The sequence below is a fragment of the Sturnira hondurensis genome, unplaced genomic scaffold, assembly GCF_014824575.4.
Source record: "Sturnira hondurensis isolate 20B ecotype Veracruz unplaced genomic scaffold, ASM1482457v3 Scaffold0008948, whole genome shotgun sequence".
Lineage (NCBI taxonomy): Eukaryota > Metazoa > Chordata > Mammalia > Chiroptera > Phyllostomidae > Sturnira > Sturnira hondurensis.
The window spans coordinates 2,804,426-2,832,214 of NW_028081579.1; the positions used below are offsets into that span (position 1 = coordinate 2,804,426).

At 35.3% G+C, this 27,789-nt stretch overlaps 1 protein-coding gene and 1 non-coding gene across 6 annotated transcripts in view; one reads left to right on the plus strand and one right to left on the minus strand.

Annotated features, from left to right (window-relative positions):
• MIPOL1 (mirror-image polydactyly 1) overlaps positions 1-27,789 on the minus strand; it is a 300,958-nt gene that overhangs the window by 142,697 nt on the left and 130,472 nt on the right. The window lies entirely within an intron of this gene.
• TRNAT-UGU (transfer RNA threonine (anticodon UGU)) lies at positions 13,400-13,492 on the plus strand. Its single transcript is given in 2 exon segments — positions 13,400-13,437; positions 13,457-13,492. It is a non-coding gene; the product is annotated as a tRNA-Thr (tRNA).

The following is a 27,789-nucleotide window of genomic DNA, read 5'->3' on the forward strand; positions in this document are numbered from 1 at the left end:
GTACACCTGCCATGGGTACAATGTATTGTATCTAAATTATACTGCAATGAAGTTTACTGAAATAAAAGGTAACAAATGAACAAAAGTAATCTCTGGAAGTTATCCCTATCCTTGACCTTTTAGTTATGTGAGTAATTTACTTTGGCAATTTTGGGTGTGGTTTTCTGATGCCTGAAACAAGAGAACCCTACAGGACACCATTACATTAAGTTCACAAAACTTACTATGGTAATTCAATGTATTAATACATTTTTGAAAGAAAGTCAATAATGGTTGAATAAAAAGGCTTACAGATGCTTAATGACTAAGCTTACTTTTGTTTCTTAAGCTATTACTTTTAGGAATTGTGACTTAATGATTTCCCTGACCATTGACTTAGTATTTTTTCTGTTCATGTTTACTTCTAATTGGACGTGGAATAATATACAGGTAGGTTTACAGTTGTTTGTATGGAAAATAATACAATAAGTAATAATATAAGAATAAAATGTGTTTCATGTGCTCAAAACTGTTTGCCTACTTTTGCCCACACTGTATAGTTTCCTAAATAACATTATCATACATTTGCATAGTTATAAGGCACATCTTTGGCTTTCTCTCTTCTTGCTTCCATTGTCTTAACTTCAATCTTAAGGCTTATTTAATATTTAGAACACTTTTTGGATCTTAAAGTTTTCCCATTTCCCTTTTATAATTATATGTGAAAATATTAGTTATAGAGAAATACGAATTTTAAACACCTAGTAGTTCAAGATCCACACAATCTTCCATATATAGAGAGAAAGAACTATGGTCTTATAACTCGTGAAGTTGAAAGTGTGCTTGAAACACATAGAATAAGTTTTCGTTACGGAATTGTAAATCTTACATAACACAATAAAATGACTATACATCAATTATGCTTAAACTCAGGTCACAGGTATAGACTACTCTCTAATCAGAACTGCCACCAGGACAAAACTGACACACCCAATAGAAATCCTGTATCATATTTCATGATTTAAGTTAAGCAATTTGAGTTTCTGGAAACAAATATGCTAACAGAACTAAGAGAACATTTTCTCCTTTTTACTTCCTTATCTGTAGTCACAGAAAAGAATGAACATGAAAGACTGTAAATAAAATTTTTCTTTCTCTCAGTGATTTCATCTGATCAAAATAATTCTTCTGATATATGTTAAACACAATATAGTAATATTATAAATCACTGTTAAACCATGTTAATTACTTGTCATATGACTTATGCCACTTAAAATAATTCTACTGGTTTTCCTATGTTGAGAACACTTTTTTAATACTTTCATATTTTAAAAACTCAATTATTACTTGTTTTTCTCAGGTTTCCATTATCTTCAAGGTGATACATATTATTATCATATGTAATTCCTGTAGCATATTATACTGCTAAGCATTAGCCACCCAGATGGATGCCAACAGCTTTTATATAATAATTAATTTAATACATAATATAGTAGGTATATTGTAAATTGCTTCTGCCTAGAAAAATGAGATAATTATAACTTGTATTTCAAATCTATTGAGGTGCTAGGTTTAAGATAGTAATGTCTGTGTAGCCATTATAGAACAAGAAATACCATATACTATTAAAATAGTATTTATAATTTAACATGGGTAAAATCACTTATTGCTTTTTGTTCAGTACCTAATGCAGTAATTTGCACAAACTAAGCACTTAATTCTTTATTTGAGTCAGTGGTTCTGTGATATACTGGAATAACAAGCAACTGAAGAATTATCTAGAATTAACTAGAACTATCTAGCATTAACTAACTAGAATTAACATCTAAAGAAAATAAGTCTTAGAACAGGAATTCTTTTTTTTGAAGTCTTTCATTATTTTTTAAAATATTTTATTTATTTATTTTTAGAGAAGGGGGAAGCGAGGGAGAAAGAGTGGGAGAGAAACATTAATGTGCGGTTGTCTTTCAAGTGTCCCCTACTGAGAACCTGGCCTGCAACCCAGGCATGTGCCCTGACTGGGAATCAAACCGGTGACCCTTTGGTTCACAGGCTGGCACTCAATCCACTGAGCTACACCAGCCAGAGCAATATCTTTTTTTTTTTTAAGATTTATTTATTTATCTTTAGAGGGAAAAGGAAGGAGGGAAGGAGAGAAATATCAATGTATGGTTGCCTCTCATGAGTCCCCCACTGGGAACTGGCCTGCAACCCAGGCATGTGCCCTGACTGGGAATTGAACCGCGATCGTGTGGTTCGCAGGCCCGTGCTCAATCCACTGAGCTACACCAGCCAGGGCAGAACAGGAATTCTTAATCTGAGGCACATGGATAGGCTTGAGAGGGGAATAAACTCCTTGAAACTATGTGTGAATTTCTGTGTATGTGTGTTGTGCAGGGGAGGAATTTCAGAATCTGTACTGATTTCTCAAAAGGGTTTCAAAACACAAGATGTTAAAAAACAGTTATATGGAGAAATAAAGAATATCCATCTCTTATCAAAAGACAGAATTATTTGTTTTATACATCAACTAGGCTTGAAATTAACTGTAATCTCATGGAAATGAGCTGCTATTATCGATAATCAAGAATTTCAATGTAAAAGAAACACATCACAGAAGACATCTGACTTCTGTATCTATAATAAAGAATTAATAGGTCTGAAAACAAAAGTAAAATAAAAAAATTTAACAACTGCTAAATTTTATTAACGTAAAGCGCCAAAGGTAGAACTATCTCAATTTTAAAAATTGTAAGGTTTAATTAATATGTAGATTTCCTTTGAGTATTACAAAATAAAAAGAAATGTAGAAAATAATTCTTTAGAAAGCACATGTCTATAAATTGGAAACAGTGACAACTAAGCAAATATAGGTAAAGAAGACATAATTAGCCTAAAGGAAAAATTACACTTGTAGATTTATTAAAATGCTTTAAAAATCCCAACAGAGCAAAAAATATATAAATATCAAAAGGACTGAGAAATTCCTATTAGAGGATAACAAACTGACAAAATAATATAATAAATGTCAGGCTGGATCATGTGTCTCCAAAGAGGTATTTAAATTTTTCCTTTCATTTTTTTCCATCAATTTCTTTAAATTATGAATGAAAATACATTGGTACAATAACATTTTCAGCAGTTTTTGCTAGTCAGTGAACTAAAAGCAAAGCATATGTGTGTGTGTGTGTGTGTATATATATATATATGGCTTTGTTATTTTATAATCCATAGATTACAAAAATCGTGCATAACCTTATGCACACACGTTAAGTCTACGAGGAGATAAAAGCTATAATACATGAGAAGTAAATGCTTGCAATAGAAAACTGAAGTATAAAGTTTAGTTCTTTTTCTGTACTATAAAAAACCCAGCCACCATAAAGGCTTGTGCCATTCTTAGGCCACTTTCAGGCACAGTCTGCAAAGCTGGAAAGTAAACACAGGTGTTTTAAAACTGGAACTGCTGTCACGGACAACCACAAACACCCTTAACTCCAAGTGGCAACGCCTCTTTCCTGCCCTCTGTTTTTTAAAGCAATGCCCAAAAAGAAAATGTCAAATGTTTCACCTTTCAACACCTCAAAATAAGTAAGAGCTTAAAGTATTGTTTCCCTAATCTCTAGCAAATAGATAATTTTTTCACTACTTTTAAATGAGGCCAATTAAATATTAATTGCATAAAATAAAAAGTAGAATTTCTGAAAGGATTACCAATAGCCCCAAGCTTTCCTCCTCATCCCACCATATGTTTAGGATTTTCTTTAATTTTTAAGAGCAAAATCTTTTGTTTAAATACATTTAGATAGTTTATTCTGTCATGGAATTTTTACAGAAAGCATCTGATCTGTTCCTCTATGCTTTAACACACAAACCAGAAATAAACAAGAAGTTTTAAAAAGCAGTCAAGCACCTTTGGTTACCATACAAGGAAAGATTTAAAATTAGAAAAATTCAAAACTTGAAAATATGTAATTCTCTTTTTGAATACTGTGTCCTAATGGATACTTACATAGGAGTAGAAATTATTTACAGATTTTTAAAAAGCAAAATAATTTCCAAACTGCTCTAGACATGGAACTCATATTCATAAATGGGATGGATTTTCTAATACTGAAATATCATTTCGTTCCTACTGTATATATCAGCCCCCCTCCAAGGATAACATTCATTAACAATTGATGAGCTACTACCTAACTAGTGAATATAAAAATGAAATAGAATGAATTGTTTACATTTTACCATAGTTGTCAAGAAACAGGTGCTGTTCAGAGAGTGACCAAGTATTTCTCAGTTCCCTGATTAATTCTGGAGGTTGTTTTGACAGGTTTAGTCCTACCCTCAGAATTCCACATGCAATTCCTTTGTGCAATTCACGTAAGAACTGCTCTGTGACATCATATAAGTGTATTTGATTATTTATAATAAAAAGTTGTTTCTCACCATGTCAACTTTTTAATAAAAAGATATTACCTTTCAAAATAAGAAAATAATAAAAAATTAATCATTATAAATTAAAATTAAGAGTGAATTAACAGTTCTATATTAACATCTACATTTTTTCAAAAATTTTCTCATATATTTTGTAACTCTCAAAATTAAGTAAAGTTCTCAGTAAAGAACTAATATCAGAGCTATATGCTACTTGGCTAATTAGAGGCAATCAACTATAAATGAGAGAAAAACAGATAAATTTTCCCATCTTGTTCAGATCCACCCATACATTGCTTCCCCTCACATGTGAAGGATATTACATAGCATTAGGAGACATAATGATGTTAAGTTGTGACATAAACCAACAGAGTAAAGAAATTTAGAATTAAGTCTGACAGCTCTTAACAGAGTCCCCTGTACTTTGTATCACAACACACACGGTACCTACGGCCACAAAGGAGCAGGGAAAGGGCAGTGTGTCAGCCTTAGAAGTTCATTTCCTTGCTTTTGTTGGTTTATATTACAATCTAATATTACATAAACAATCCGTTTCTAGGCAATTCATTTTTTCCTCTAACATGAAGAGCTGAGTTCATTTGGACGCTAAATATCTTTCAGCATATAACAATCCAGCTTAACAGCCACAGCAACAAAAGCCCATTAAAAGAATGCCATTTAAAAATTAAATTTACAAAAAAAAAGATTATACAACATTTGCTTAAATGGGAAGAACACTATTACCTATATTTTACAACCTCTCAAAAAGTGAAGCTAATTAACACAACAATTTATTAAAAAATAAATGGTTTATCTCAGAATTTCTAGGTCTTATTAGTAACTCTTTCTTGGTCTGTCTAAAAGTAAAGTGATTACCTGAAAACCTATGGATCCAGATAAAAATCAATGTAAGTAACTACCAAAAGCTTGACTGAAAAAAGCTATTTAGAATACTAATAAACATTCTAAATTTTTGAAGGGGCAACCTACCGTTAAAAGCTGATCATGATATAATGCAGCAAAAATACAGTGGACCAATGCATGTTCTGATCACTGCGATCAGGACTTAATTTCACTATCTTTCATTCTAGTAAAAACAGTCATTCTAATATTTGAAAGGATAATTTAGGTAATAACATTAAATTTAAAAAATTGGCACTTCTAGAAAGATGGACAGACGTGCTCATATATTTTCAAAATAAAACGTACAAAAATGATTCTGGACTTCAAATAGCAAGTATGAAAAGGATGTAATGATTTAACTACATGGTCCCAAACTACAAATAATACTGGAAATGAGATACTGGATTATACTGCACATGTTTTCATGGAATATATAAAACTACGCCATATGATTTTGTGAAATTAAGTAGAACTACTAGATATATAAATATCACCCAGATACAATTATGGTTGTGCAAGATTCTAAGTTAATATTTTCTAAGAAAAGGGTTACAAGTTATTAAAACTCCTGACGTATCTCTGGAAATGCTCAAAGTTTTTTCAAGACTTTGAAATATATTCTAATATATATATATATAAATATATGAGAATAAAAAACTGGTGATATGCTTTATATATTGAACTTCAAATATTAAGCAATAAATTATAGGATGTTTTAAAATGTGTCTTTGAGTCACTAGGCAAGAGTGACTTTTCAAGATGCCTATTTTTGTTTCAGTTAAAATTAAAATCCATGCTGTCTAATCCTTGGAGTCAATTTGTAATTAAGGGGATTTGATGAGAGACCAGGCACTGAATTAATGATAAAATTTAATATCTGTTTTAATGCATCAACATAACAGAAAAACTAACCAACACTGAACAACACAATAAAGTCATTTTGGTGTAGAGGGCATAACATAGCTAGATCAATTTGTGAAAGTTTTTGTTTTTAATAATAAATGTACATGCTAAAGTTCTATAGATGCATTACTAAGAACGGTGTGTCCAAAAAAATACTCATGTCAAAAATGTTAGCAGAATACTCTTGGCACAGAAAGCCACGTTGTTAAATGCAGTGACTTTTCCTGAGAACGTTATACAATCTCTAATGAAGGGCTTAACTGGTTTCCATGATCATGTCTCTACTCAGGAACATTTTTACTTAGTTGCCAAAGTAAATTAATCGAATTTAATAATCTAAAGTTTGGTGTATAAAATACATACGTATTTTAGTTTAGAAATTACATAAAATTTAAAAATCCATCAAATTAAATTTCACAGTATTTTAAATAATTATCTGGATTTTGCACTATACTTTTCACAGTATTTATACTTTTCACAGTACAGTAATACTGTGAAATTCAGAAGATAATTTAATATGTCACTCCAAATCACTAAAACCTTGTATAAAATTTGGTTACTGTAAACACTATAAATGAAAGAGAAAAATTTTATTTGGCCAGCATTCTCTCTGGCTTCATCCAGCTTACCCCCAAAGTACCAAGAAATCAGTTTAAAAAGACATAAAACTGATAACTGACCAAAATACTGACATCCATCCAACACAGAAATCAGTAGAAAACTTGCTAGAAATAAAATTAAAAAGCACAATTGGTAAAATTATTTTCAGAACCAAAAGATCAATAAACATAAAAGGTTAGAGAATTATTTTGCTCCCACTTTACTTCCAGACAACAAGTCCATGCCAGCAAGTTTTTGGATTTAGTGTAAGATACTCCAAATAAGTTGGCTTTGGGTCAGGCTCAGATTTATTATTTTGAACACATCTTCTGATAATTCCAATACATGCCTTTGTGAAGAACCAATAACCTATACTCATTACCTAACACTAAAACAAGAGAGCCTTCATTCCTTTTAAAGGTATCAAGGGTATCATTTGCAATGATGTATCATGAATATCTGCTCTTTTATACTTTCTTGACCACTGTAATAATAAAAATGAACAGATCCGGAAATGAACAGTTCAGGAAAAAAATAGGAAGAGACACTGAGGCGAAAGCTGAAGGCAAGGGGAAAAGTGCTGCTGTTGATGTGAGCAGAATAACGAAACACCTGGAAGTCCTGGGAGCACTGAGGGTTTCTCAAATATTCCATTTTTTCCCAGTTCAGTGCTAATTTTGTTATTAGAACAATTTCATTCTTCCACCCAAATCCCTTTCCAGTCTGACCACAGACAAGAGGACTGACACCAAACTGAAGGAAGGATGAGTAGGTCTTACTACACAGGGGTGGGCCAAAGTTCACGGTTGTTTGTATGGAAGACTATTTAATACAAGAATAAATAATAATACAAGACTAACTCCATGTTTTGTGGACTCACAACTGTAAACCTACTTTTGCCCACTCCTGTATGGGCAAAGGAAATAGAGCAAAAGGCATTTTAGTTAGAGGAGACACCAGGTCCAAAGACAAGGTGATACAGACTGGAAAAGGTTCCAGGACATATCTAAAACCAGCTCACATAAAGGTAAATCTGTCTGCTGTGCTTAAAAGTGTCTTATACTCGAAATTTATGCCTTTACTCAAGTAATCACTTCAATTAATTGTTTGGCATACTTCAAAATGTTTGAGACAGTAGGAAAGAATGAAATGTTTTATATTTCTATTATTATATATCAAACTACATATCTCAAATTCTAAAACTATAAATCTAAAATAATGGTATGAAACTAAAAATTAGAAATAGTAACTAAAGTTAAGAGAAATTAAATGTAAGTATTTAGAAGCATTACATTTGTGGTTTGCTACTGATAATCTCCGTAAAAGTTTCCCACAGTAATTCTGTATTCCTTCTGTTTAAGAAGTTATAGTTCAGTTGCTTCATCTGAACCTCATCACTTTTTATTGTGTCTTGATGGACTTGAACTTAAACAAGCTTTGATGATTTGGCTATACCTGGTGCTTAATCTACAGAGCCGCCCTTCAGAGTAATTGTTCATTTCAACAAGCCTATAATAATTGCTATACAGCAATTCCCCACTTGGTATACAAAACTGTAAACCTGGTCTAGCTGAGAGTCTTGCTTACACAGAAAGACTTCCTCAAGAGGAAACTTACACTACAGAAGATGAAGTCTGGCGTGGTAACAGAATGCTGCTAGGAACCAGGGTAGAATTTCCATGTCCCACACTCAGAATTTTCTGTTTTTAATACATCAGCCCCAAGTTTTGCAAATGGCTCTTTCAATATTTCAGATGGCACGTGGCCTGCAGCAGACTCCCTGGCTCTAAGCCTAATGAGGATAGTTTTGCTCAGCATTCAAAGCTTGCTGGCTCATACCTTCTTAGCTTCCCAGCTCCAAATTACTAAACTTTTATCTGACTTACCAATCTCTTTGAACCGGTCCAGAGAAGTTGTCACTACTAACTTTGGGTCAGACAGGCACATATCAGCTTCTTCATAAAAAAAGAATGGTTGACTGATGGTGATTTGACTTTGAGTGGTGGGCTCGCAATGCCATATGCAGATGATGTATCATAGATCATAGATGTATCATAGATGTATCATGAAGTATACGTGATGTGTATACTTCAAACCTATGCAATTTTATTAAGCAGTGTCACCCCAGTAAGAAAATTATCTATAATTCTATGATGCCAAATCTAATATCATAATAAGTCTGGTATTTGAAGGAATAGGGTACTTTCCTAACAAAATATACAGNAGGCACATATCAGCTTCTTCATAAAAAAAGAATGGTTGACTGATGGTGATTTGACTTTGAGTGGTGGGCTCGCAATGCCATACGCAGATGATGTATCATAGATCATAGATGTATCATAGATGTATCATGAAGTATACGTGATGTGTATACTTCAAACCTATGTAATTTTATTAAGCAGTGTCACCCCAGTAAGAAAATTATCTATAATTCTATGATACCAAATCTAATATCATAATAAGTCTGGTATTTGAAGGAATAGGGTACTTTCCTAACAAAATATACAGACCACCAAAATTAACTTAAGAAATGGAAAAACTAGATATACATATTGAAACTATTAAAAGGTATTTAAAATTATATTACAAAAGAGGCACCAAGAATATATGATTTTAAAACTGGATTCTATTTAAAACTTAAAGTAAGATCATTCCAACTCAATTTAAACTCTTTAAGACCACAGTTAAAGGTAGAAATTTATCTCACTCATTAAGCTAGTAAATAACATTAGCATCAAAACTGATACAGTAAAAACAATCTTGAAAAAAAGACTTCAAAGGTATTGATGTCACACTACTATAATGCTACAGTAATCAAGAAAGTGTGGTACTGGTTTAAGGACATCCATACTAGATCAATGGAATAACTGAGAGTCCAGAACTAAACTTTCGTATTTACAGTCAGTTGGGCTTTTGAGAAGGGTGTCAAGACAATTCAATGAGGAAAGAAACTGTACTTGAACAATAATTAAATAAAGTTAAAAAAAGAATAATCTTTTCAGCAAATGATGCAGAGACAACTGCATTTAGCTATCTAAATGTAAAAGAAAGCATTTCTCTGCCTTATACAATATCCCCAAATTAATGCAAAATTGGTCACAGATGTAAATGTTAGAGCCAAAACTATAAAACTCCTAGAAGAAAACATACATGTAAATCTTCATAACTCTGAGTTAAGCAAATTCTTCTTAGATGAGAATCAAAAGCATATCATTAAAAGAACACCATTAAAAAAGTGAAGACAATCCATAGAATGGGAACATTATTTGCTAATCTTATATCTAAAAGGGACTTGTAATCAGAATACATAAAGGAATTTTGTAAGTCAACAATGAAAAGACAAATAACCCAATTGTTAAGTGGGCAAAAGATCCTAAAAGACATTTCTCCAAAGAAAATGTACAAATGGCCAATAAATGCATGAAAAGATGGTCAAGATTAATTGTTAAGGCTCTGGCTGGTGTGGCTGAGTGATTGAATGCCAGCTTTCGAAACAAAGGGTTGCCAGTTTGATTCCCAGTCAGGGCACATGCCTGGGTTGTGGGCCAGGTCCCCAGTAGGGGGCACATGAGAGGTAACCACACACTGATCTTTCTCTCCCACTCTTTCTCCCTTCTCCTCTCTCTAAAAACAGCAAATAAAATCTTTAAAAAAAGATTAGTCACTAAGGAAATGCAAACAAAACCTTAGTTAAGACATCACCTCACACCCACTAGGATGACTATATTAAAGACAACAGACAGTATTGGTAAAGATGTTTAAAATTTGACCTTTGAACATGGATGATGGGAATGTAAAATGGTATAGCCATTTTGAAAAACAGTATGGCAATTCCTTAAAATGTTAAACACTGAGCTACATTATGATCCAGCAATTCTATTCTTGGGTATATAAAACTAAGAGAAATGAAACCATATGTTCAGGCAAAAAAATTGTACTTAAATATCCACAGCATTTTTCATAATAGCCAAAAAGTATAAACCTAAATGTTCATCAGCAAACGAACTGATAAACAGAATACATGATATGTATATATTGCATAGTATGCATCAATAAAAAGGAATTAAGTACTGATACATGCTATAGCATGAATGAACCTTCAAAATAGTACACAGGGTCCAGCATATAAATGTCCCTTTTTATCACAAAATCTTTTATTGCAAACTCATAAGCATATAATTCCGTAACAGAGCAATATCACACTCAAGCAGACCATATGACATTTGATGTGAAATGCTCAGATTAAAACTATAAATTATTACACCCACATTATAGCCTATCAACCACACATAAGCAGGCCTTACTTCTGCTGAACCCTGTATGCTAAGTGAAAGGAGCTAGTCAGGAAGGACCATATGCTGTATGACCTCACTTGTATGAATTAACGAGAACAGGAAAATTGACAGAGATAGAAAGTAGATGACTGGTTGAGATGAAGGCAGGATATTCGGGGAATGACAGCTAATGTGTGTATTTCAGGTGAGTGTTAAAAATGTTGTAAAATGAGATTGTGGTGATGATTGAATATACTGTAAATATACTAAAATGGTACACTTTAAATAAGTGAATTTTTATGGTATGTAAAATATATATTAATAAAACTGTAAAATATAAAAATTACTGAGGGGCAAAGGACCAAATGGTAAATAAAATAGCAAAACAGCAAACAAATAGCAAAATGAGGGAAAACATGAACAAATACTATGAATACAAATAAATATACTCACACTGTGAATATAAATAAATATATACCCTGGACAAATGAAAATAATTCAAACTCATGCTTAATTAGAGAAGTAAAAAAAAAAAAAACAGACAAAGAATCCTGATACAATATAAAAAAACCCTCTAGGTCAATTTCATTTATATTGAAGAATGTGAACTTGGAGACAGACTGCCTCGGTTCAGATCTGACATCCACCAGTTGCTCTGTCCATGCCATCAGTCATGTTAGTTACCCCATGCTCCTCAGTTTCCCCACCAACACAATTAGGAACAGTTGCGCTGCCACCTGCCACCTGCCACATTTAAATGCTTTAATATAGGTAAAGCATCAGAACAGCACCTGGCACTCAAAAAATGTTATCTGAAGGTAGACCATTATAAATTAATTTTAAAATTCAGTGAGAGGAAAACAGTGACAAATCAAATCCAACAGTTTATTCAAGGAATTATTCAACATCAGGAACTCAATAAAATTTGTTATATCCATTAACAAACTTAAAATAATTTCAGAAAAAACTACCTCTATATATGATGAAATATTTATCACAGTCCAACAGCAGATATAATGCCCAGGCCTAGGATGCACACAGTTGGAACACCTGCCACTGTGTATTACTATTAAGAAAAGCTGAATAAAGCAGAAAGTTGTAACTTTCTCAAGCTCATTAGAGAACAAAGCTCACAGGAAAATCAAACAGTTAAAATTTCAAGGATGGACAAGGCTCCAAGGAGAAACGGAGATTTGCATTTACTGGTAGGCTCTTTCCCACACGGCTCTTACTAGGTGCTCATGGAAATATCAAGGGCAGAGGAGGAGACCAGATAGCTTCCCTTGGTGATGTTCACATGCAGGGGTGTATGGAGGAGAGAACTGTCTGCTTCTATGAAAGGAGCAAAATCCTCCCCCAAACATTCTCTTCTGTGAATACAGCAAAATCCATGCATAACTGAAAAAGGGTCAGCAAAACCCTCAGGGCACTGGGAAACCACACTGTTTGAGAAGCGCAGAATAAAGAATGACCTCCACCCGGAGGTGAGAGGCAGGATGCAGACCTCAGTCTCTGATCCTGTGCCAATACTATTAGATAGCTTCTGTTACTGGGAAAGGGGCAGGGAACAGTCCCATACAACACCTGCCACAGATACAAGTGACAGTTTGGCTGTCATAGAAAGAACTCTGAGAAGACCCACCCCAGAAGGCCAAGCACAAAGAGACTGTCCTAAGACTAAAGCAGAGAACTCTTAGTCCTCCAACACCAGACTACAACAAAACTCTCCTGCTAGAAAAAGGAAAAGAGTGTAGAATGAGCACCCTCTGAAGTTCAATCACATAGAGTCAAATGAAAACCAAGGGTAAAGCATGAACACTGAGAAAAACCCTTTAGCACCCAGGCTTCCATCCCGAACATAAGGTAACAGCAACTTATTACTAGAACTATTTGAGACCTATGATGCAGAGGCAAAAACCAGAGCAACAACAAAACCCTAATCCTTCTCAACTCCTGTGTGGAACAATTCAATGCTTAAACAACTGGCCTAAAAGGAAAGCCACTGTTTTATTCACAATGTCCAGGACTCAATAAAAAATTATGAGACACACAAAAAGCGAAAGCAGAGCTCCAGTGGCGCAATCGGTTAGCGCGCGGTACTTGTACAGCAGTACTTGTAGAGCAATGCTGAGGTTGTGAGTTCAACCACATATGCTACCACATATGAGTTCATCNACCCTAATCCTTCTCAACTCCTGTGTGGAACAATTCAATGCTTAAACAACTGGCCTAAAAGGAAAGCCACTGTTTTATTCACAATGTCCAGGACTCAATAAAAAATTATGAGACACACAAAAAGCGAAAGCAGAGCTCCAGTGGCGCAATCGGTTAGCGCGCGGTACTTGTACAGCAGTACTTGTAGAGCAATGCTGAGGTTGTGAGTTCGAGCCTCACCTGGAACATGTCCCTTTTGAATACAAAAAGCGAAAGCAAAACAAAACTGTCAAATGACAAAGCAATCACAAAACCAGATTCAGAGATGACCCATATATTGGAACTATCAAACTGAGAATTTAAATTATGAAAAAAAATATAATAGAAAGTCTCATGGTAAATATCAAACTAACTGGTGCAATGTAGAATCCATTCCCACTCAAATTATGTAAAAAATAAGGCTATTCACTATTATAATTCCTAGTCAAGTTTAATTAGGCAGGTGTAGAAACTGTGGCAGGAGAAAGTGGACATTATTAGTTTTCTTTATATATCTTCACATTATTTTCACTGGCTATGGTGGACATGTATTTTTTAATTAATGACTGCTTATTTTGAAATAATTCAAGGCCCACAAGAACTTGCAAAAAGTGTTCCTATATGGCCTTCATTTAGCTTCTCCCAGTGATGACATCACATATGTACCATAGCATATTGTCAAAATCAGGAAACTGACACTGGTGTAATGTCACACGTCAATCTTATTTCAATTTCACTTGTTTTTACATCCTCCCATCCTCCCTCCCTCCCTCCCTTCCTGGTATATAATTCTATCACATTTTAAAATTACAAAATCAGAGTACCAAAGGGTTTACTGAACTACAAAGAAACCTGTTCCCTTTTAGTCACACACTGTCCTCACCCTAACTCCAAAAAAACCAAAGGTCTTCTCTCCAGCCTAATGACTTTGCTACTTTGGGACTGACATAAATTGAATCATAGAGATGAAACTCTTTCAAATTGGCTTTTCTCATCCAGCACAGTGCCCTGGGGAAGCATCCAGGTTGTTGCATGCACCCATCAATTGTTCCTTTTTATTGTTAAGTAATAATTGTTCATTGTGTGGATGTTGATCCATCCACCTGCTGAAAGATATCTGGCTTCTTTCTAGTTGGGGTTATACAAATAAAAGCTCTTATGAATATTTCTATATATCATTTTTACAGACATTTTCACTTCTTCAGGATAAGGCCCAGGAATGCAGTAGCTGGCTTGTATGCTAATTAATATATGTGTTTAAAAAACTGGAAAACTGTTTTTGCACTGATTTCCACCAGTGTTTAAGAGACTCAGTTTCTCTACATCCCATCAACATTTGGTATGAAGAGTATTTTTTATTCAGCCATTCCAATAGTGTGATGTGGTAGCTCACTGTTGTTTTAAGGAACATGTAAATTTAAGAAATTTAATTTTAAAAAGTTTTAAAAATAATAACATTAGAATGTAAGATGATTTCTGGGTCCTTTTGTTAATATTCTGCTTTAGTAATCCTGAAATTGAGTATGAACTTAAATTTTCATAGAGTTCATTCAAATATTCTGTGTCTGGAAATCTATCTGGAAAAAATAACAAACAGTCTTTAAAAACTCAACTCACAAGTGTCCTTTCTCAGGAAACTATGAGAGAATATACTCTATCAAAATGAAAGAACACATCAAGTAGAAAAAAAATAGGACCCAGGAAACAGGTGACTCAACAGGGAACTAAAAGAACGCACCGAATGACACTGAAGGCAGGTTCCAGGACTGGGATTGTCCTACAGAGCAATCAGTTCAGACGCTCAGAGAAAAAAAAGGGGTAATGTTTTTAGATCCCCTGGTATACCTGAATATATTAACAAGAGATTCATATATCTAGTAGAAAGAATACAGGTATGCTAGTGATAGACACACAGTATATAAACTAAAAATCCAGACTGTAATTCTAAGGAAGACAAAACATTGAAAAAGTTTTTTAAGAACTGTGACAAGTCTGAAATTTGTATCCTAACTGCGGGCTAACTTTACCTGCCAGTTTTATGCACGTTGGCAAGGGATGCAATAATTCTGGGTCACAAAGAACTTTTATTTACTCAGGCACAGAACAAACAGCATAGGCTTCATGTCTGTATAGGTTTGTCCTCCTGCTCTGACTCCCATGGGGGCGGCAAGGAGGGAGCTGGTGGGCAATGCACGCACAGTGGGACTGTGTCACAGCTGAAGAACAAACACCAAGCTTAGGAAGTCCAATCTGTTATTCCATGCTACAAGCAAACCTACTGACTTCTGCTTCAGAGGGAGGTAGTGTTTTTATTATACTGGATAACAAATGATACTCTTATCAGTGGGATATATTGTTTGCATTATACTGGACAGTAAACAATGCTGTGCTTTAGAGGAAGACACTATCTATATCTTCCAAGGCTGTCTGTTAAACAAATATCGCTTAGAACATAGTTCAGAACAAAAAGCACTAGAAATGCTAAATAGTGGGGCAAAAGTAGGTTTACAGTTATGAGTTCACAAAACACAGAGTTCATTCTTGTATTATTAATTATTGTATTATTTTTTCATATGAACAACTGTAAACCTAGCTTTGCCCCACACCATATAGTATAGGCACTATAGAAATACTAACAACCCATAGGAGAACTGTCACCCAACATGGTTAATTTACAGAGCCAAAATCATCATTAGGTTTTTAAAAATTAAGTAGAATACAGGACTTCCAGCCAAGATGGAGGTGTAGACAGACACACCGTGCCTCCTTACACAACCAAAATAAGAACAACAATAATTTAGAAACAAAAGAACAACCAGAACTGACAGAAAATTGAGTTACATGGAAGTTGGACAACCAAGGAGAAAAAATAGACACATTCATTCAGACCAGTAGGTGGGGTGGGGTCTGGCAGCTGGGCGGAGAGGGATCCTGGCACAAAAAGCAGGGTGCAGGGTGGCAATGGGCAGACCCAGCGAGATGGCGATTGTGAAGCCAGGCACTGCACACAAGGCGGCTGGCTGACTAGGCAGTCCCACATTCACACACAAATAAACCAGAAGAAACTGAGGAGTGAGACAGACCGTGCCACTCAGGGTCCCAGAGCCAGGAAATAAAACCTCAAAACACCTATTGAAAACACCTATGGGGGTTGAGGTGCAGGGAGAGACTCCCAGCCTCAAAGAAGAGTTCATTGGAGAGATCCACCGTGTCCTAAAATGTACACAAACCCACCCACATGGGAATCAGCACCAGAAGGGCCCAGTTGGCTTGGGGAAAGCAGTAGAAGGGATTGAAATCCGATAGAGAGTGGAGCAAGCACCACTGTTCTCTCTCAAACCCCGTACCCACATAAAGCATCACAACCCAGAGATTAGGTTGCCCTGCCCTGGTGAACACCTAAGGCTCTGCCCCTCACTATGCATCAAGACAAAAAAAATGGCCCAAACAGAAGAACAGATCAAAGCTCCACAGCAAATACAACAAGCAACGAAAAGATAGCCAACCTATCAGATGCATAGTTTAAAGCAAAGGTGACCAGGATGCTCACAGAATTATTGAATTTGGTCACAAATTAGATGAAAAAATGAAGGCTAAGTGAAATGATGGAAAATGCACAGGGAACCAATAATGATGGAAAGGAAACTGGGACTCAAAACAAGGGAGTGGACAAGAAGGAAGAAAGAAACAACCAAACAGAAAAGAAGAAAGAAACAAGAATTCAAAAAAATAAGGAGAGGCTTAGGAATTGAACAAATAATAAAGGAGAACTTCCCCAATCTGGCAAAGGAAATAGACTTCCAGGACGTCAAAGAAGCTCAGAGAGTCCCAAAGAAGTTGGACCCAAGAAGGAACACACCAAGGCACATCATAATTACATTCACCAAGATTAAAATGAAGGAGAGAATCCTAGAAGCAGCAAGAGATAAGGGGACAGTCACCTACAAAGGAGTTCCCATCAGACTGTCAGCTGATTTCTCAAAAGAGACCTTACAGGCAAGAAGGGGCTGGAAAGAAGTATTCCAAGTCATGAAAGGCAAGGACCTACATCCAACTAACTGATGCAATGTACCTACAGCCAAGATTGCTCTATCCACTTAGTTTGCTTTTGTTTTAGGTGTGGTTGTTAATACCAGCTAGATCAGGAACAGAACCATAGAAATGGAGATCACAAGGAAAGTTAGCAACAGGGGAGTGGGAGGAGAAGAGGGGACAAGGTACAGAGAATAAGTAGCACAGATGGTAGGTAGAAAATAGACAGGGGGAGGGCAGGAATACTATGGGAAATGTAGAAGCTAAAGAACTTATGACACATGGACATGGACTCAAAGGGGGGAATGTGGGTGGGAGAGGGTGTGCAGGGTGGAGGGGAATGAAGGGGGGGAATGGGACAACTGTAATGGCATAATCAATAAAATATATTAAAAAATAAATAGAACACAATTTAAAATGCCTGAATACAAACATGTCATTAGAGTATGTATATCCTTACATTATGCTTCAGTTTCAACCTTCTCATTTTGAAGACATAAGATAACTTGACAAAGATGTAGTTGGTTAAAGGCAGAATAAGGACAAGAATATGGGGGCCTGAGACTTAAATCAACGTTCTTTCTGCCACCACACCCAATAGGACGCAGGCACAATGTGTCATACTTTGTAAACAGAGTGTTCATACATTTTACCAACTGTAACAATATCTCTGCTCTCATCTCAAATGTGGGAACTAAATACTCAGAGAAGCTAACTGACTTACTCAATACTCTACAACCAGTAAGTGGGAAATTCAGAATTTCAAATTCAAGATCCATTTACTAGAGTTACCTACCAGAAAATAGTCCAAAACTATACCTCCCAGACAGAAGGGTGGCTTCATTTGCGCCTATCAAAGGCAGTACATTAATGGCTAACAAAGGAAAATGACTAACAACTAATGCAATATATTAGCTCGTCATAAGAAATCATATTATGATTTACTATCAAGTTCAAAGGGTGCTTGCTATTTACTCACTCTCCTAGAAGTTTACCTTGCAGTGACCTCTAAATAGCAAGGGACAAAATAAAAAACAAAAATCTATTAATATTTTTAAGCTAATAGTAAAAAGCCAGAATTCCTGATACTATTCAATTCATGAGCAAAAAAATTTAACAAAAAATAAAAATCCTTCTAGAGAGCTTTAGTTGGGCACTTAGTGACTATGAAGATGACACTGTACCAGAACAATTCCATGTCCTCCATGTCTTGAACTTAGTAGACATTCAATAAATATGTTGACTTCAATTCAACTAGGATAGTTGAAATTTATTTCTGATTTAAAAAACTGATCATGTAATATGAGTTAAACAGTGGTCTAAACTGCAAGAGGATAGCAACATGAAAAGCTATTTATCCATTTAAGTTCAATTTTTTGGTTTAAGGAAGATGTCATGTAAGTTATCAATTAATATTAGAAAAAAATTAAATAAAAGCTGTAACAGAAGTAAGGATTAGAGAAAAATTAAAGAACATGACACATTTAATAAACTCTAAGTAGTGGGGGATGGTTAGGGTTTATCAACACTAAAGAGTGAGAAATGGTTCCAAAAAAAAAAAAGAAGAAAAGAAAGAAAAATCAGGCTAACACTAGTGTAAAGTCCTAAATTTCATCCTTGGGAGGCTTAGATTACATTCCTTAGATAATAAAAAGCAACTGAAAAGTTTTATTTATCTAACTTTATATAATATTTCACTCTTGCTTCTGATAGTTAATTTCTCTTTGTATGTTTAAAAAATTATTCCCCTTGTTTTCAGTGTATTTAAAATATTTCCTAAATTACTGTTGAGAAGGCAGTGATTTTAACTGCCATTCCTTCACAAATATATCTTTTCTAATCATTGTTTTTAAGAGTTTGTCTTTAAATCTGATGTTCTGCAATTTCTTTTAAGTTCGCATACTTAGAATTCACTTGGTATTCTTAGATCTGAGGTTTGTGTCATTTGAAAATTCTGAAAATATCTCAGTCCTTATTCCTTTGTATTGTGCCTTTTCACTGCCCCCTATTTAACTGCTCTAGAACTCTGAAAAGATTTATTTTAGATCTTTTCTCTCTAACTTTTGTGTCTTTTATCATCTCATATTTTTTACTTCTTTATGTCTCTGGCTTCCACTTCCATACTCATTCAACTCTATCTCCCAGCTCACTAACAGTTTCTCAAACAGTCAAATCTGCTGTTCAACCTATTTGCTGTTTAACTTTAATTATTTTATTTTTATTTCCTATAAATTTAGTTTTTTCAAAGTTACTTGATCATTGTTAGTCATTTTTCTTGCTTACTTAAACACTTGTGCTATATTCTGTGACTGATAAATAAAATATTGGAATTATTTGTTCAAGCACAGGATTCTGCTGCCTTATGTGTTTACTGACATTCATTAGATGTACCGTTTTTATGTTTACTGACATTCATTAAAAGTGTATTTTTCTCCTACATGTTTTTTTTGATAGCTCAGGGTTTCTGAAACTTTATAAGAAATATTAAAGGGCTAATGTGAAGGTAATTTGGTTTGGTCTGTTGTGTATGGGGTCCTCTGGGGTCGGACTACTTCAAATTAAATCCTCAGCTTTTAGACGACAAGACAACAATAACTCAGGCAACCTGTGTGGTTCTAAGGTAGTTGTGGATGGTAAATTCTCAGTTCTACTTTCCTCCTCCACAGTGAAGAAACTCAAGTTACCTCACTGTCCTATTTCATATAAAGGGCTTGACTCTTGTTTGCCTGAGCACTAATAGTGTGAGCAGCTTCAGGAGAGCATACATCACTGCACTCTCTGGCTTACACAGGTTCTGGGCTCTACCCCTTGTCTGTCTTCCCCTTGAAGCTATTAAAAGGGAATCTCAGATTTACCCAGGTTTGACAAGAATGCACTCAGGGTAAAAGACTGCTTCAGGAAACCACTGATTTTCCATGTCCTTGCCCCTGCATTTCCACTTTGTTTCAGGCCTTTTCAAATTCCTTCTTTTCCCACCTTCTCAGTAATTTTCTTAAAATACAGACTTTCCCAGTCAAGTGGGGTATAGGTAGATACACTTCGCCTAACTGTACAATCATAAGAAGGCATACAACTAACTTAAAAACAAAAAACACCCAGGACTGCCAGAATATCACCCAGAAAAATACCCAGAATTGTCAGGAAGTCCAACAACCAAGGATTTCAAGAAGGTATATTCATCCAGATGGGTAGGAGGGGTGGAGATGGGATCAGGGCTGAGAGGACACGGCGTGGGGGGAGTGAGCCAGGGTTGGTGAGGCTGCAGTGGCCTGCAGAAGAGGTACCCCCACATTTGTGTGGGGGATAAAAATCAGAGGGACACCTTGTGGGTGAGCAATCCTAGCCCCAGGCCAGACTGCACAGCCCATGGCTCCAGGACTAGGTAAAATAAAGACTCATAACACAGTGAGGCTGTAAACCCAGTGGGGGTTGGGATGGTAGAAGAGACTGCCAGTTTCTTAGGAGAGCCCAGAACCTAAGCAAACCCACCCATTCTGGGAACCACACAACCAGGGCAGTGACTGGAGGGGCACCAGTCACATAAGCAGAGTAGGTGAAGTGACTGGAAAAGGGGCGAGTGCCAGGCAAGCCCCCAAAAGTCAGTCAGCAATAATACCGTCCCCTCCTTGACCCCTCCCCCACATATGGAGCACAAAGCGTGAAGCAGACTGACCTGTCCTGGCAAATACCCAAGGCTCTGCCTTACACAACTTAACAGATGTGCTAAGACAGAAAATCAGGAACTCTACTTAAGACACAGACAAAAGGAAGCTGACAAAATGCGGAGACAAACAAATATGGCCCAAATGAAGGAACAGAACAGAACTGCAGAAAAAGAACTAAATGAATGGAGATAGCCAAACTATCATACACAGAAGTCAAAACACTGGTGATAGGATGCTCAGAGGACTCACTGAGTACAGCAAAGCATAAGGGACGAAATGAAGGCTACACTAAGTAAAATAAAGAAAAAACCCACAGGAAACCAACAGCGATGGGAAGGAAACCAGGGTTCAAATCAATGATTTGGAACATAAGGAAGTAATAAACAGTCAACCATAACAGAATGAAGGAACAAGAATTCAAAAAAATGAGGAGAGATTAAGAAGACTCTGGGACATGCCCAAACATGCCAACATCTGAGTCATAAAGAGGCCAGAAGGCAAACAGAAAGAGCAAGAAACTGAAAACTGATTTGAAAAAATAATGAAAGAAAATTTCCCTAATTTGGTGAAGGAAATAGGCATACAACTCCAAGAAGCAAAGAGAGTCCCAAACAAGTTGGACCCAAAGAGGACTACACCAAGACACAATTAAAATGCCAAAGTAAAGATAAGAGAGAATCTTAAAAGCAGCAAGAGAAAAGAAGAGTTACCTACAAAGGAGTTCCCATAAGACTGTCAACTGATTTTTTTAAAGGAACTTTGCAGGTAAGAAGGGACTGTCAAGAAGTATTCAAAGTAATGAAAAGCAAGGACCTACAACCAAAATTACTCTATTTAGCAAAGCTATCATTTAGAACTGAAGTACAGATAAGATCAATTACTTCCCAGACAAGGTAAAGCTAAAGGAGTTTATCATCACCAAGACCTTATTATATGAAATGTGAAAGTAAGTCATTTAAGAAAAAGGTAAAAACTATGTACATTAGAATGACAACAAACTCACAACTATCAAATAACTGAATCTGAAAAACAAAAACAGAAACAAACTAAGCAAACAGGAACTGAATCACAGATATGCCCATCATTGGAGGGTTATCAGCAGGGAGGGGGAAAAGGTATAGGGAATAAGAAGCATAAATGATAGGTACATAATAGACAGGGGGAGGTTAAGAACAGCATAGGAAATGGAGAAGCCGAAGAACTTATATATACAATCCATGGACATGGACTAAGTTGGTTAGTGCTATAGGGGAGGGGGTACCTGGCAGAGGGTGGCAAATGAGGAAAAACTGGGACAACTGTAATAACATAATTAATACAATATACTTTAACAAATAAAATAAATGTTCTTAAAATACAAATTTTTAACCACCCTTTTTCATTGTTTTTATTAGGAGTCATTCAGGATATCTATTTTCCTACACTGCTGAAAATGCAAGAGAAGTGTTACCTGTGTTCTGTAATGTTAGTTAATGGAAGTGTGACAACTGATTAAAAAAGTGAGAAACTGGGGACAAAAAAGTTAAGTTAGGAGGGCACCATTATTATATAGATAATTAAGTTGACATAGGGTAGAGGTAGAATAATTAAGAGAAAAAGCAGGAAAAAAATTGCTGTGGCAGAATTGACAAAATTGGATGTAAAGTTGCTTTGTGATGGGTGAGAGCTTGAAAGGATATGAAGATTATGTTAAATGTATTAGCTTCTGTCTAGAAGTATGGTAGTATCATTAATTAATAGATGTTAATTAATCAATTTAGAAGTACAGAAATAGAAAACTAGTAAAAGTGATTTAAAATATACGTTACTATTTCTGGAATACTATGCAGCAAAAAGAAAGAAAGGAGCTCCCACCTTTCATGACGGCATGGATAGAACTGGAGAGCATTTTGCTAAGTGAAATAAGCCAGGCAATGAAAGAGAAATACCAAATGATCTCACCTGTAAGTGGAGCCTAATCCACAAAAGAAACTAGCAAGCAAAATATAATCAGAGGCACTGAAATAAAGAACAAACTGACAGTAACCAGAGAGAGGGGGCAGAAGGATAATAGGAGAAGGCCCATCAAGGATCATGTATAAAGGGCAAATGGACAAAATCAAAAGGGGGTAGGTATGAGGGTGGGAGGTAGGGATGAGTGAGGCAGGGGGACATGGTGGGGTGAAAAGGGAAACAACTGTACTTGAACAATAAAAATAAAATACAGGGTACTATTTCTGTCACCAGAAAAAGAAACTAGGGTATAGATGCTTAATGTTCTCAAAGTAATTCATTGGCTAAGGGGCTTAATGATGTTAAAGGCCAAATTCTCTTCATGGCTATAAACCATCTCCTGCAGTTCCAGGCAACAAGCTTAGTGTTGCAGGTAAAAAGAAGAGAAGAACAGTGCCTGATGCATCTGCCAGGAAAACAAAAACTTTTTCAGAGACTCCAACTTCTCTTACCCCTACTGCAGAATTTCTCTTATGCGTCACTGGCAAAAAGAAAGACTGAGAAATTGTTTAACTTCAGCAGCTTCCATTTTAAGGACAAACAAAAAAAAACATAATTAGGAATAAATCTTAAAATATATAGTCAATAGTGTTTGACACAGGTCCTGTTTTCTTTCTAAGAAGAGAAGGCTTAGGGTCTCAAATCAGAAATTTGGTTTCAAACTTAAGGTCAAGGAGACATTGAGATATTCAAGTGGAAGGCATAACAGGCAGTCATTAGGACATATATGATAGGTGATATATGAAATTAGGAGACAAGCCTACAATAACAAAAACAAAAAACAAATACTGGCAAGAATGGAGAACAAGAAAAACTCATTCATTACTGATTGGAGTAAAACAATGGTACAGCCACTTTGGAAGACATATTACATACAAAAGTAAACATATTACATATGTTTCTTACAAAAGTAAACATATTACATACAACCCAGCAATTGCAGTCCTTGGCATTTACCCAAATGAATTGAAAAACTTAAAGCCACACAAAAACCTGCACATGAATATTTATAGCAGCTCTATTAATAATTGTCAACATCTGGAAACAACCAAGATTTCCTTTAGTAGGTACATGGGCAAATAAACTGTGGTATATCCTGAAAATGGAAAATTATTCAACACTAAAAGGAAATGACCTATGATACCATCAAATGCTTTAAATGCGTATGTCTAAGTGAAAGAAGCCGATCTGTAAAGGCTACACTGCGTTAATTCCAACTCCATGATATCCTGGAAAAGGCAACATACGGAGATGATCAAAAGATTAACGGTCGGCAGGTCTTGGGGGTGGGAGGAATAAGTAGGTAGAACAAAGGATTTTTGAAGTGACTCTTCTGTATGATATTATAATTGCATACACATGTCATTTACACTTGTCAAAACCCACAGAACACACACCACCAAGAATGAACCCTAATGTAAACTACGGACTTTGGGTTACACTGATGTAGGTTCATGCATGGTAACAAATGTACCACTTTCTGGCTAGATGCTGGGGCCATGTGCATGCAGGGAGCAAAAGAGTATGTGGGAACTCGGAACTATGGGATCGATTTTGCTGTGAACCTAAAACTCCTCTAAATTATAAAAAAAAATTTAAAGATGGAAAAATAAGGAACTAATCACATAACCCAGGGGATCATTTCTTATACATAGAAGAAGAAACAGCTAAAGAATAGTGATCAAAGAAAAAAATAATGAAGATATAGCAATGGAGAACTATGGAAATGTATTTCAGAGGGTGAAGCCAAAAAGACTGAAATGTGTTCTAGTTAAATTGACTGGGATATTGACTGGGACATGAATGATAACTTTCATAAGGTTAATCATCAGAAGTTAGAAAGAATGGGTTAAAATGGAATTACACTGGAGAAGTCCAAATGCAGGGAGTTAAAGATATGTGATAACAAAGGTAAATAAATAAAATAGTAAAGGAGGAAAGAAAGGCCTATATATAAAATTTCTTAAGTCTGATGTCTGCATACTTATGTCTAATCTAAATTTACTTTAAAAACATTAAATGTCCAAAACTGTGTTGTTCAAGAAACCAATTTCTTAATTGGATAAATTTTACTTTAAGGGAATAAATAAGCTGGGTTTTTTCCCCCATATAACTCTCAATCTCTCATCCTGGATGTACCACCAATTTTATTTACTATTTGGTAAACAGTGTCCTGCTAGCAATGTAGCTGGTATAATAGTATTGTTCCACCCTACTTCAAAAATAATGTGTAAATGATCAACAAAAATCCTATTTCATGCTGTACCACAAAAAACACTAGAATGAATTTCTGGTTATTAGAATAAACACATTGTTATTCAAATAGCTTAAGATTATTAAAAAGTATCTCCTATGACAATTGTGTAATTGCCATAATTATAAATTGGAAAGTTTTATGTAATGTATGACCATTAACTTAGACATTGAAAAAATTCAATGTCTAGAATTGTCTCCTTTAGGAATTTCAGTATAATAAAATGAAATAAAACATGAATTTTTAGCTTTCACTCTATCCAAGTTTACCTTTATTAGTGAGATTAATAATAATACACTTCATTATAAAATACTAGAAATATATTTGGCAGACTGAGAGCTCCTAGAGAAAGTGACTCTTCTTAAAAAGTCTCCCTAACATGCAGAGGATCCAGAGACACATGAAAAGATGCTCAATATCTCTAGCTATCAGAGAGATGCAAATTAAAACCACCAATGAGATACCACCTTACACCAGTTAGAATGGCCATCATAAACAAAGCAATAAACAAGTGTTGGAGAGGATGTGGAGAAGAGGGGACCCTAACCCATTGTTGGTGGGACTGCAGACTGGTACAACCACTATGGAAAACAGTATGGAATTTTCTCAGAAAACTAAAAATGGACCTGCTTTTTGACCCAGCAATTCCACTGCTAGGATTATATCCTAAGAACCTTGAAACACCAATCCAAAAGAACCTCTGCATCCCAATGTTCATAGCAGCACAATTTACAATATCCAAGAGCTGGAAGCAACCTAGGTGCCCATCAGTAAATGAATGGATCAAAAAATTATGGTACATATACACAATGGAATTCTATGCAGCAGAAAGAAAGAAGGAGCTCCTACCCTTTGCAACAGCATGGATGGAACTGGAAAGCATTATGCTGAGTGAAATAAGCCAGATGGTGAAAGACAAATACCATATGATCTTACCTTTAACAGGAAGCTAAACAACAGAACAAACAAGCAAGCAAAATAAAAACAAAGACACTGCAATAGAGAACAGGGGGACAGTGACCAGAGGGGAGAGGGGAGGGAATCTCAGGGGAAAAGGGGGGAGGATTCACAGGAACTAGTCTAAAGGACACATGAACAACAACTAAGGGGGGTGGAAATGGGAGGGAGGTGGGGAGCACTGGGAGGGTGGGCTGGGATGGGAGTAAAAGACAGAAAACTGTACTTGAACAATAATTAAATTTAAAAAACTATTTGGAAAAAAAAGAACTATTCATGAAAAAAAAGTCTCCCTAAAGCTCATTTACTAAATATTACTAAATACTAACTAAATAAATACAACCAAAATATTAAACCAATTAACAAACAAAAGAAATGATACTTGTAAGTAGATTGTAAAAGATAAGTATTACTGCTCAGAAAGAAGATGAACAATTAAAAACATCAAATAGGGTGGTAATAAACTTATGATTCCTAACTTATATGGAGACTTGAAGACATAAAATGCAATAATAAAGCTAATAAAGCACTAAGGAACAAAATATGAGAAGATCTTTTAAATGACTTAGGATAAAGTTGGTATGTTGTAAATGACCTGATTTTCATAATAAATTTGAGATTTCACATGTGGAAATATAACCTAAAATAACTAAAAATGTGTTAATACAAAAGAGACAATTTTAAAAGAGTTAAAATGAGCATGGGGTTTTAAAAATATTAAATTGATGCATTTTAAAAAATTAATTCTTCCTTCTATCTCTATTTTAAAAAAATATAAGTTGGCAAACTAAACTTTTCATTTTAGGGTCTGTTTTAAATGGAAATAGCTATATCACATGGCACTATGAAGTCTGTCCCCTAAAGTTGATAATATGTTAACACACAGAGAACATTGCTTTGAAGCAATGTCACTGCCCAGTATACATTTAAAATTATCATACTGAATTGTACTCAAACAAGAATAATTTACTTGGGGTAATTAATTAATAGTCACAGCAATATCCAAGTCTCTTCTTTCTCATTTATTGTTCTGGTCTATGTAAATCGGAGAGAAAGTACATTAAATAATTATAGCAAAGCCCATCGCTAACTGAAGCTAAATATATTTTGTTAAAAAAATCTAATTTCAACCAAATCTCATACTTTTTGGACAGATTAAAAATACTTTCCACATCAGAATGCCACCATTTTCTCAATTTTGGCAGATGATTCAGGCTCAGAGAGTTACACTGCTGGTGCCGTAATATTCTTCTGTAACCTGAAGCAAAAAGTGAATTCAAGACAAAAAAGCACTACACAATCCTCCAGACAGCACATCTTTTTTTGCTAATGGCACAATATCAAAAATTATGGATTTCTGCCCTGGCTGGTGTAGCTCAATGGATTGAGCACGGGCCTGAGAACCAGAGGATCGTGGTTCGATTCCCAGTCAGGGCACGTGCCTGGGTTGCAGGCCAGTTCCCTGCAGGCCAACTCCCAGCAGGGGACGCACGAAAGGCAACCATACATTGATGTTTCTCTCCCTCTCTCCTTCCCCTCTAAAGATAAATAAATAAAATATTTTAAAAAATTATGGATTTCTTTTTGTTTCCCATGAATATGTTTT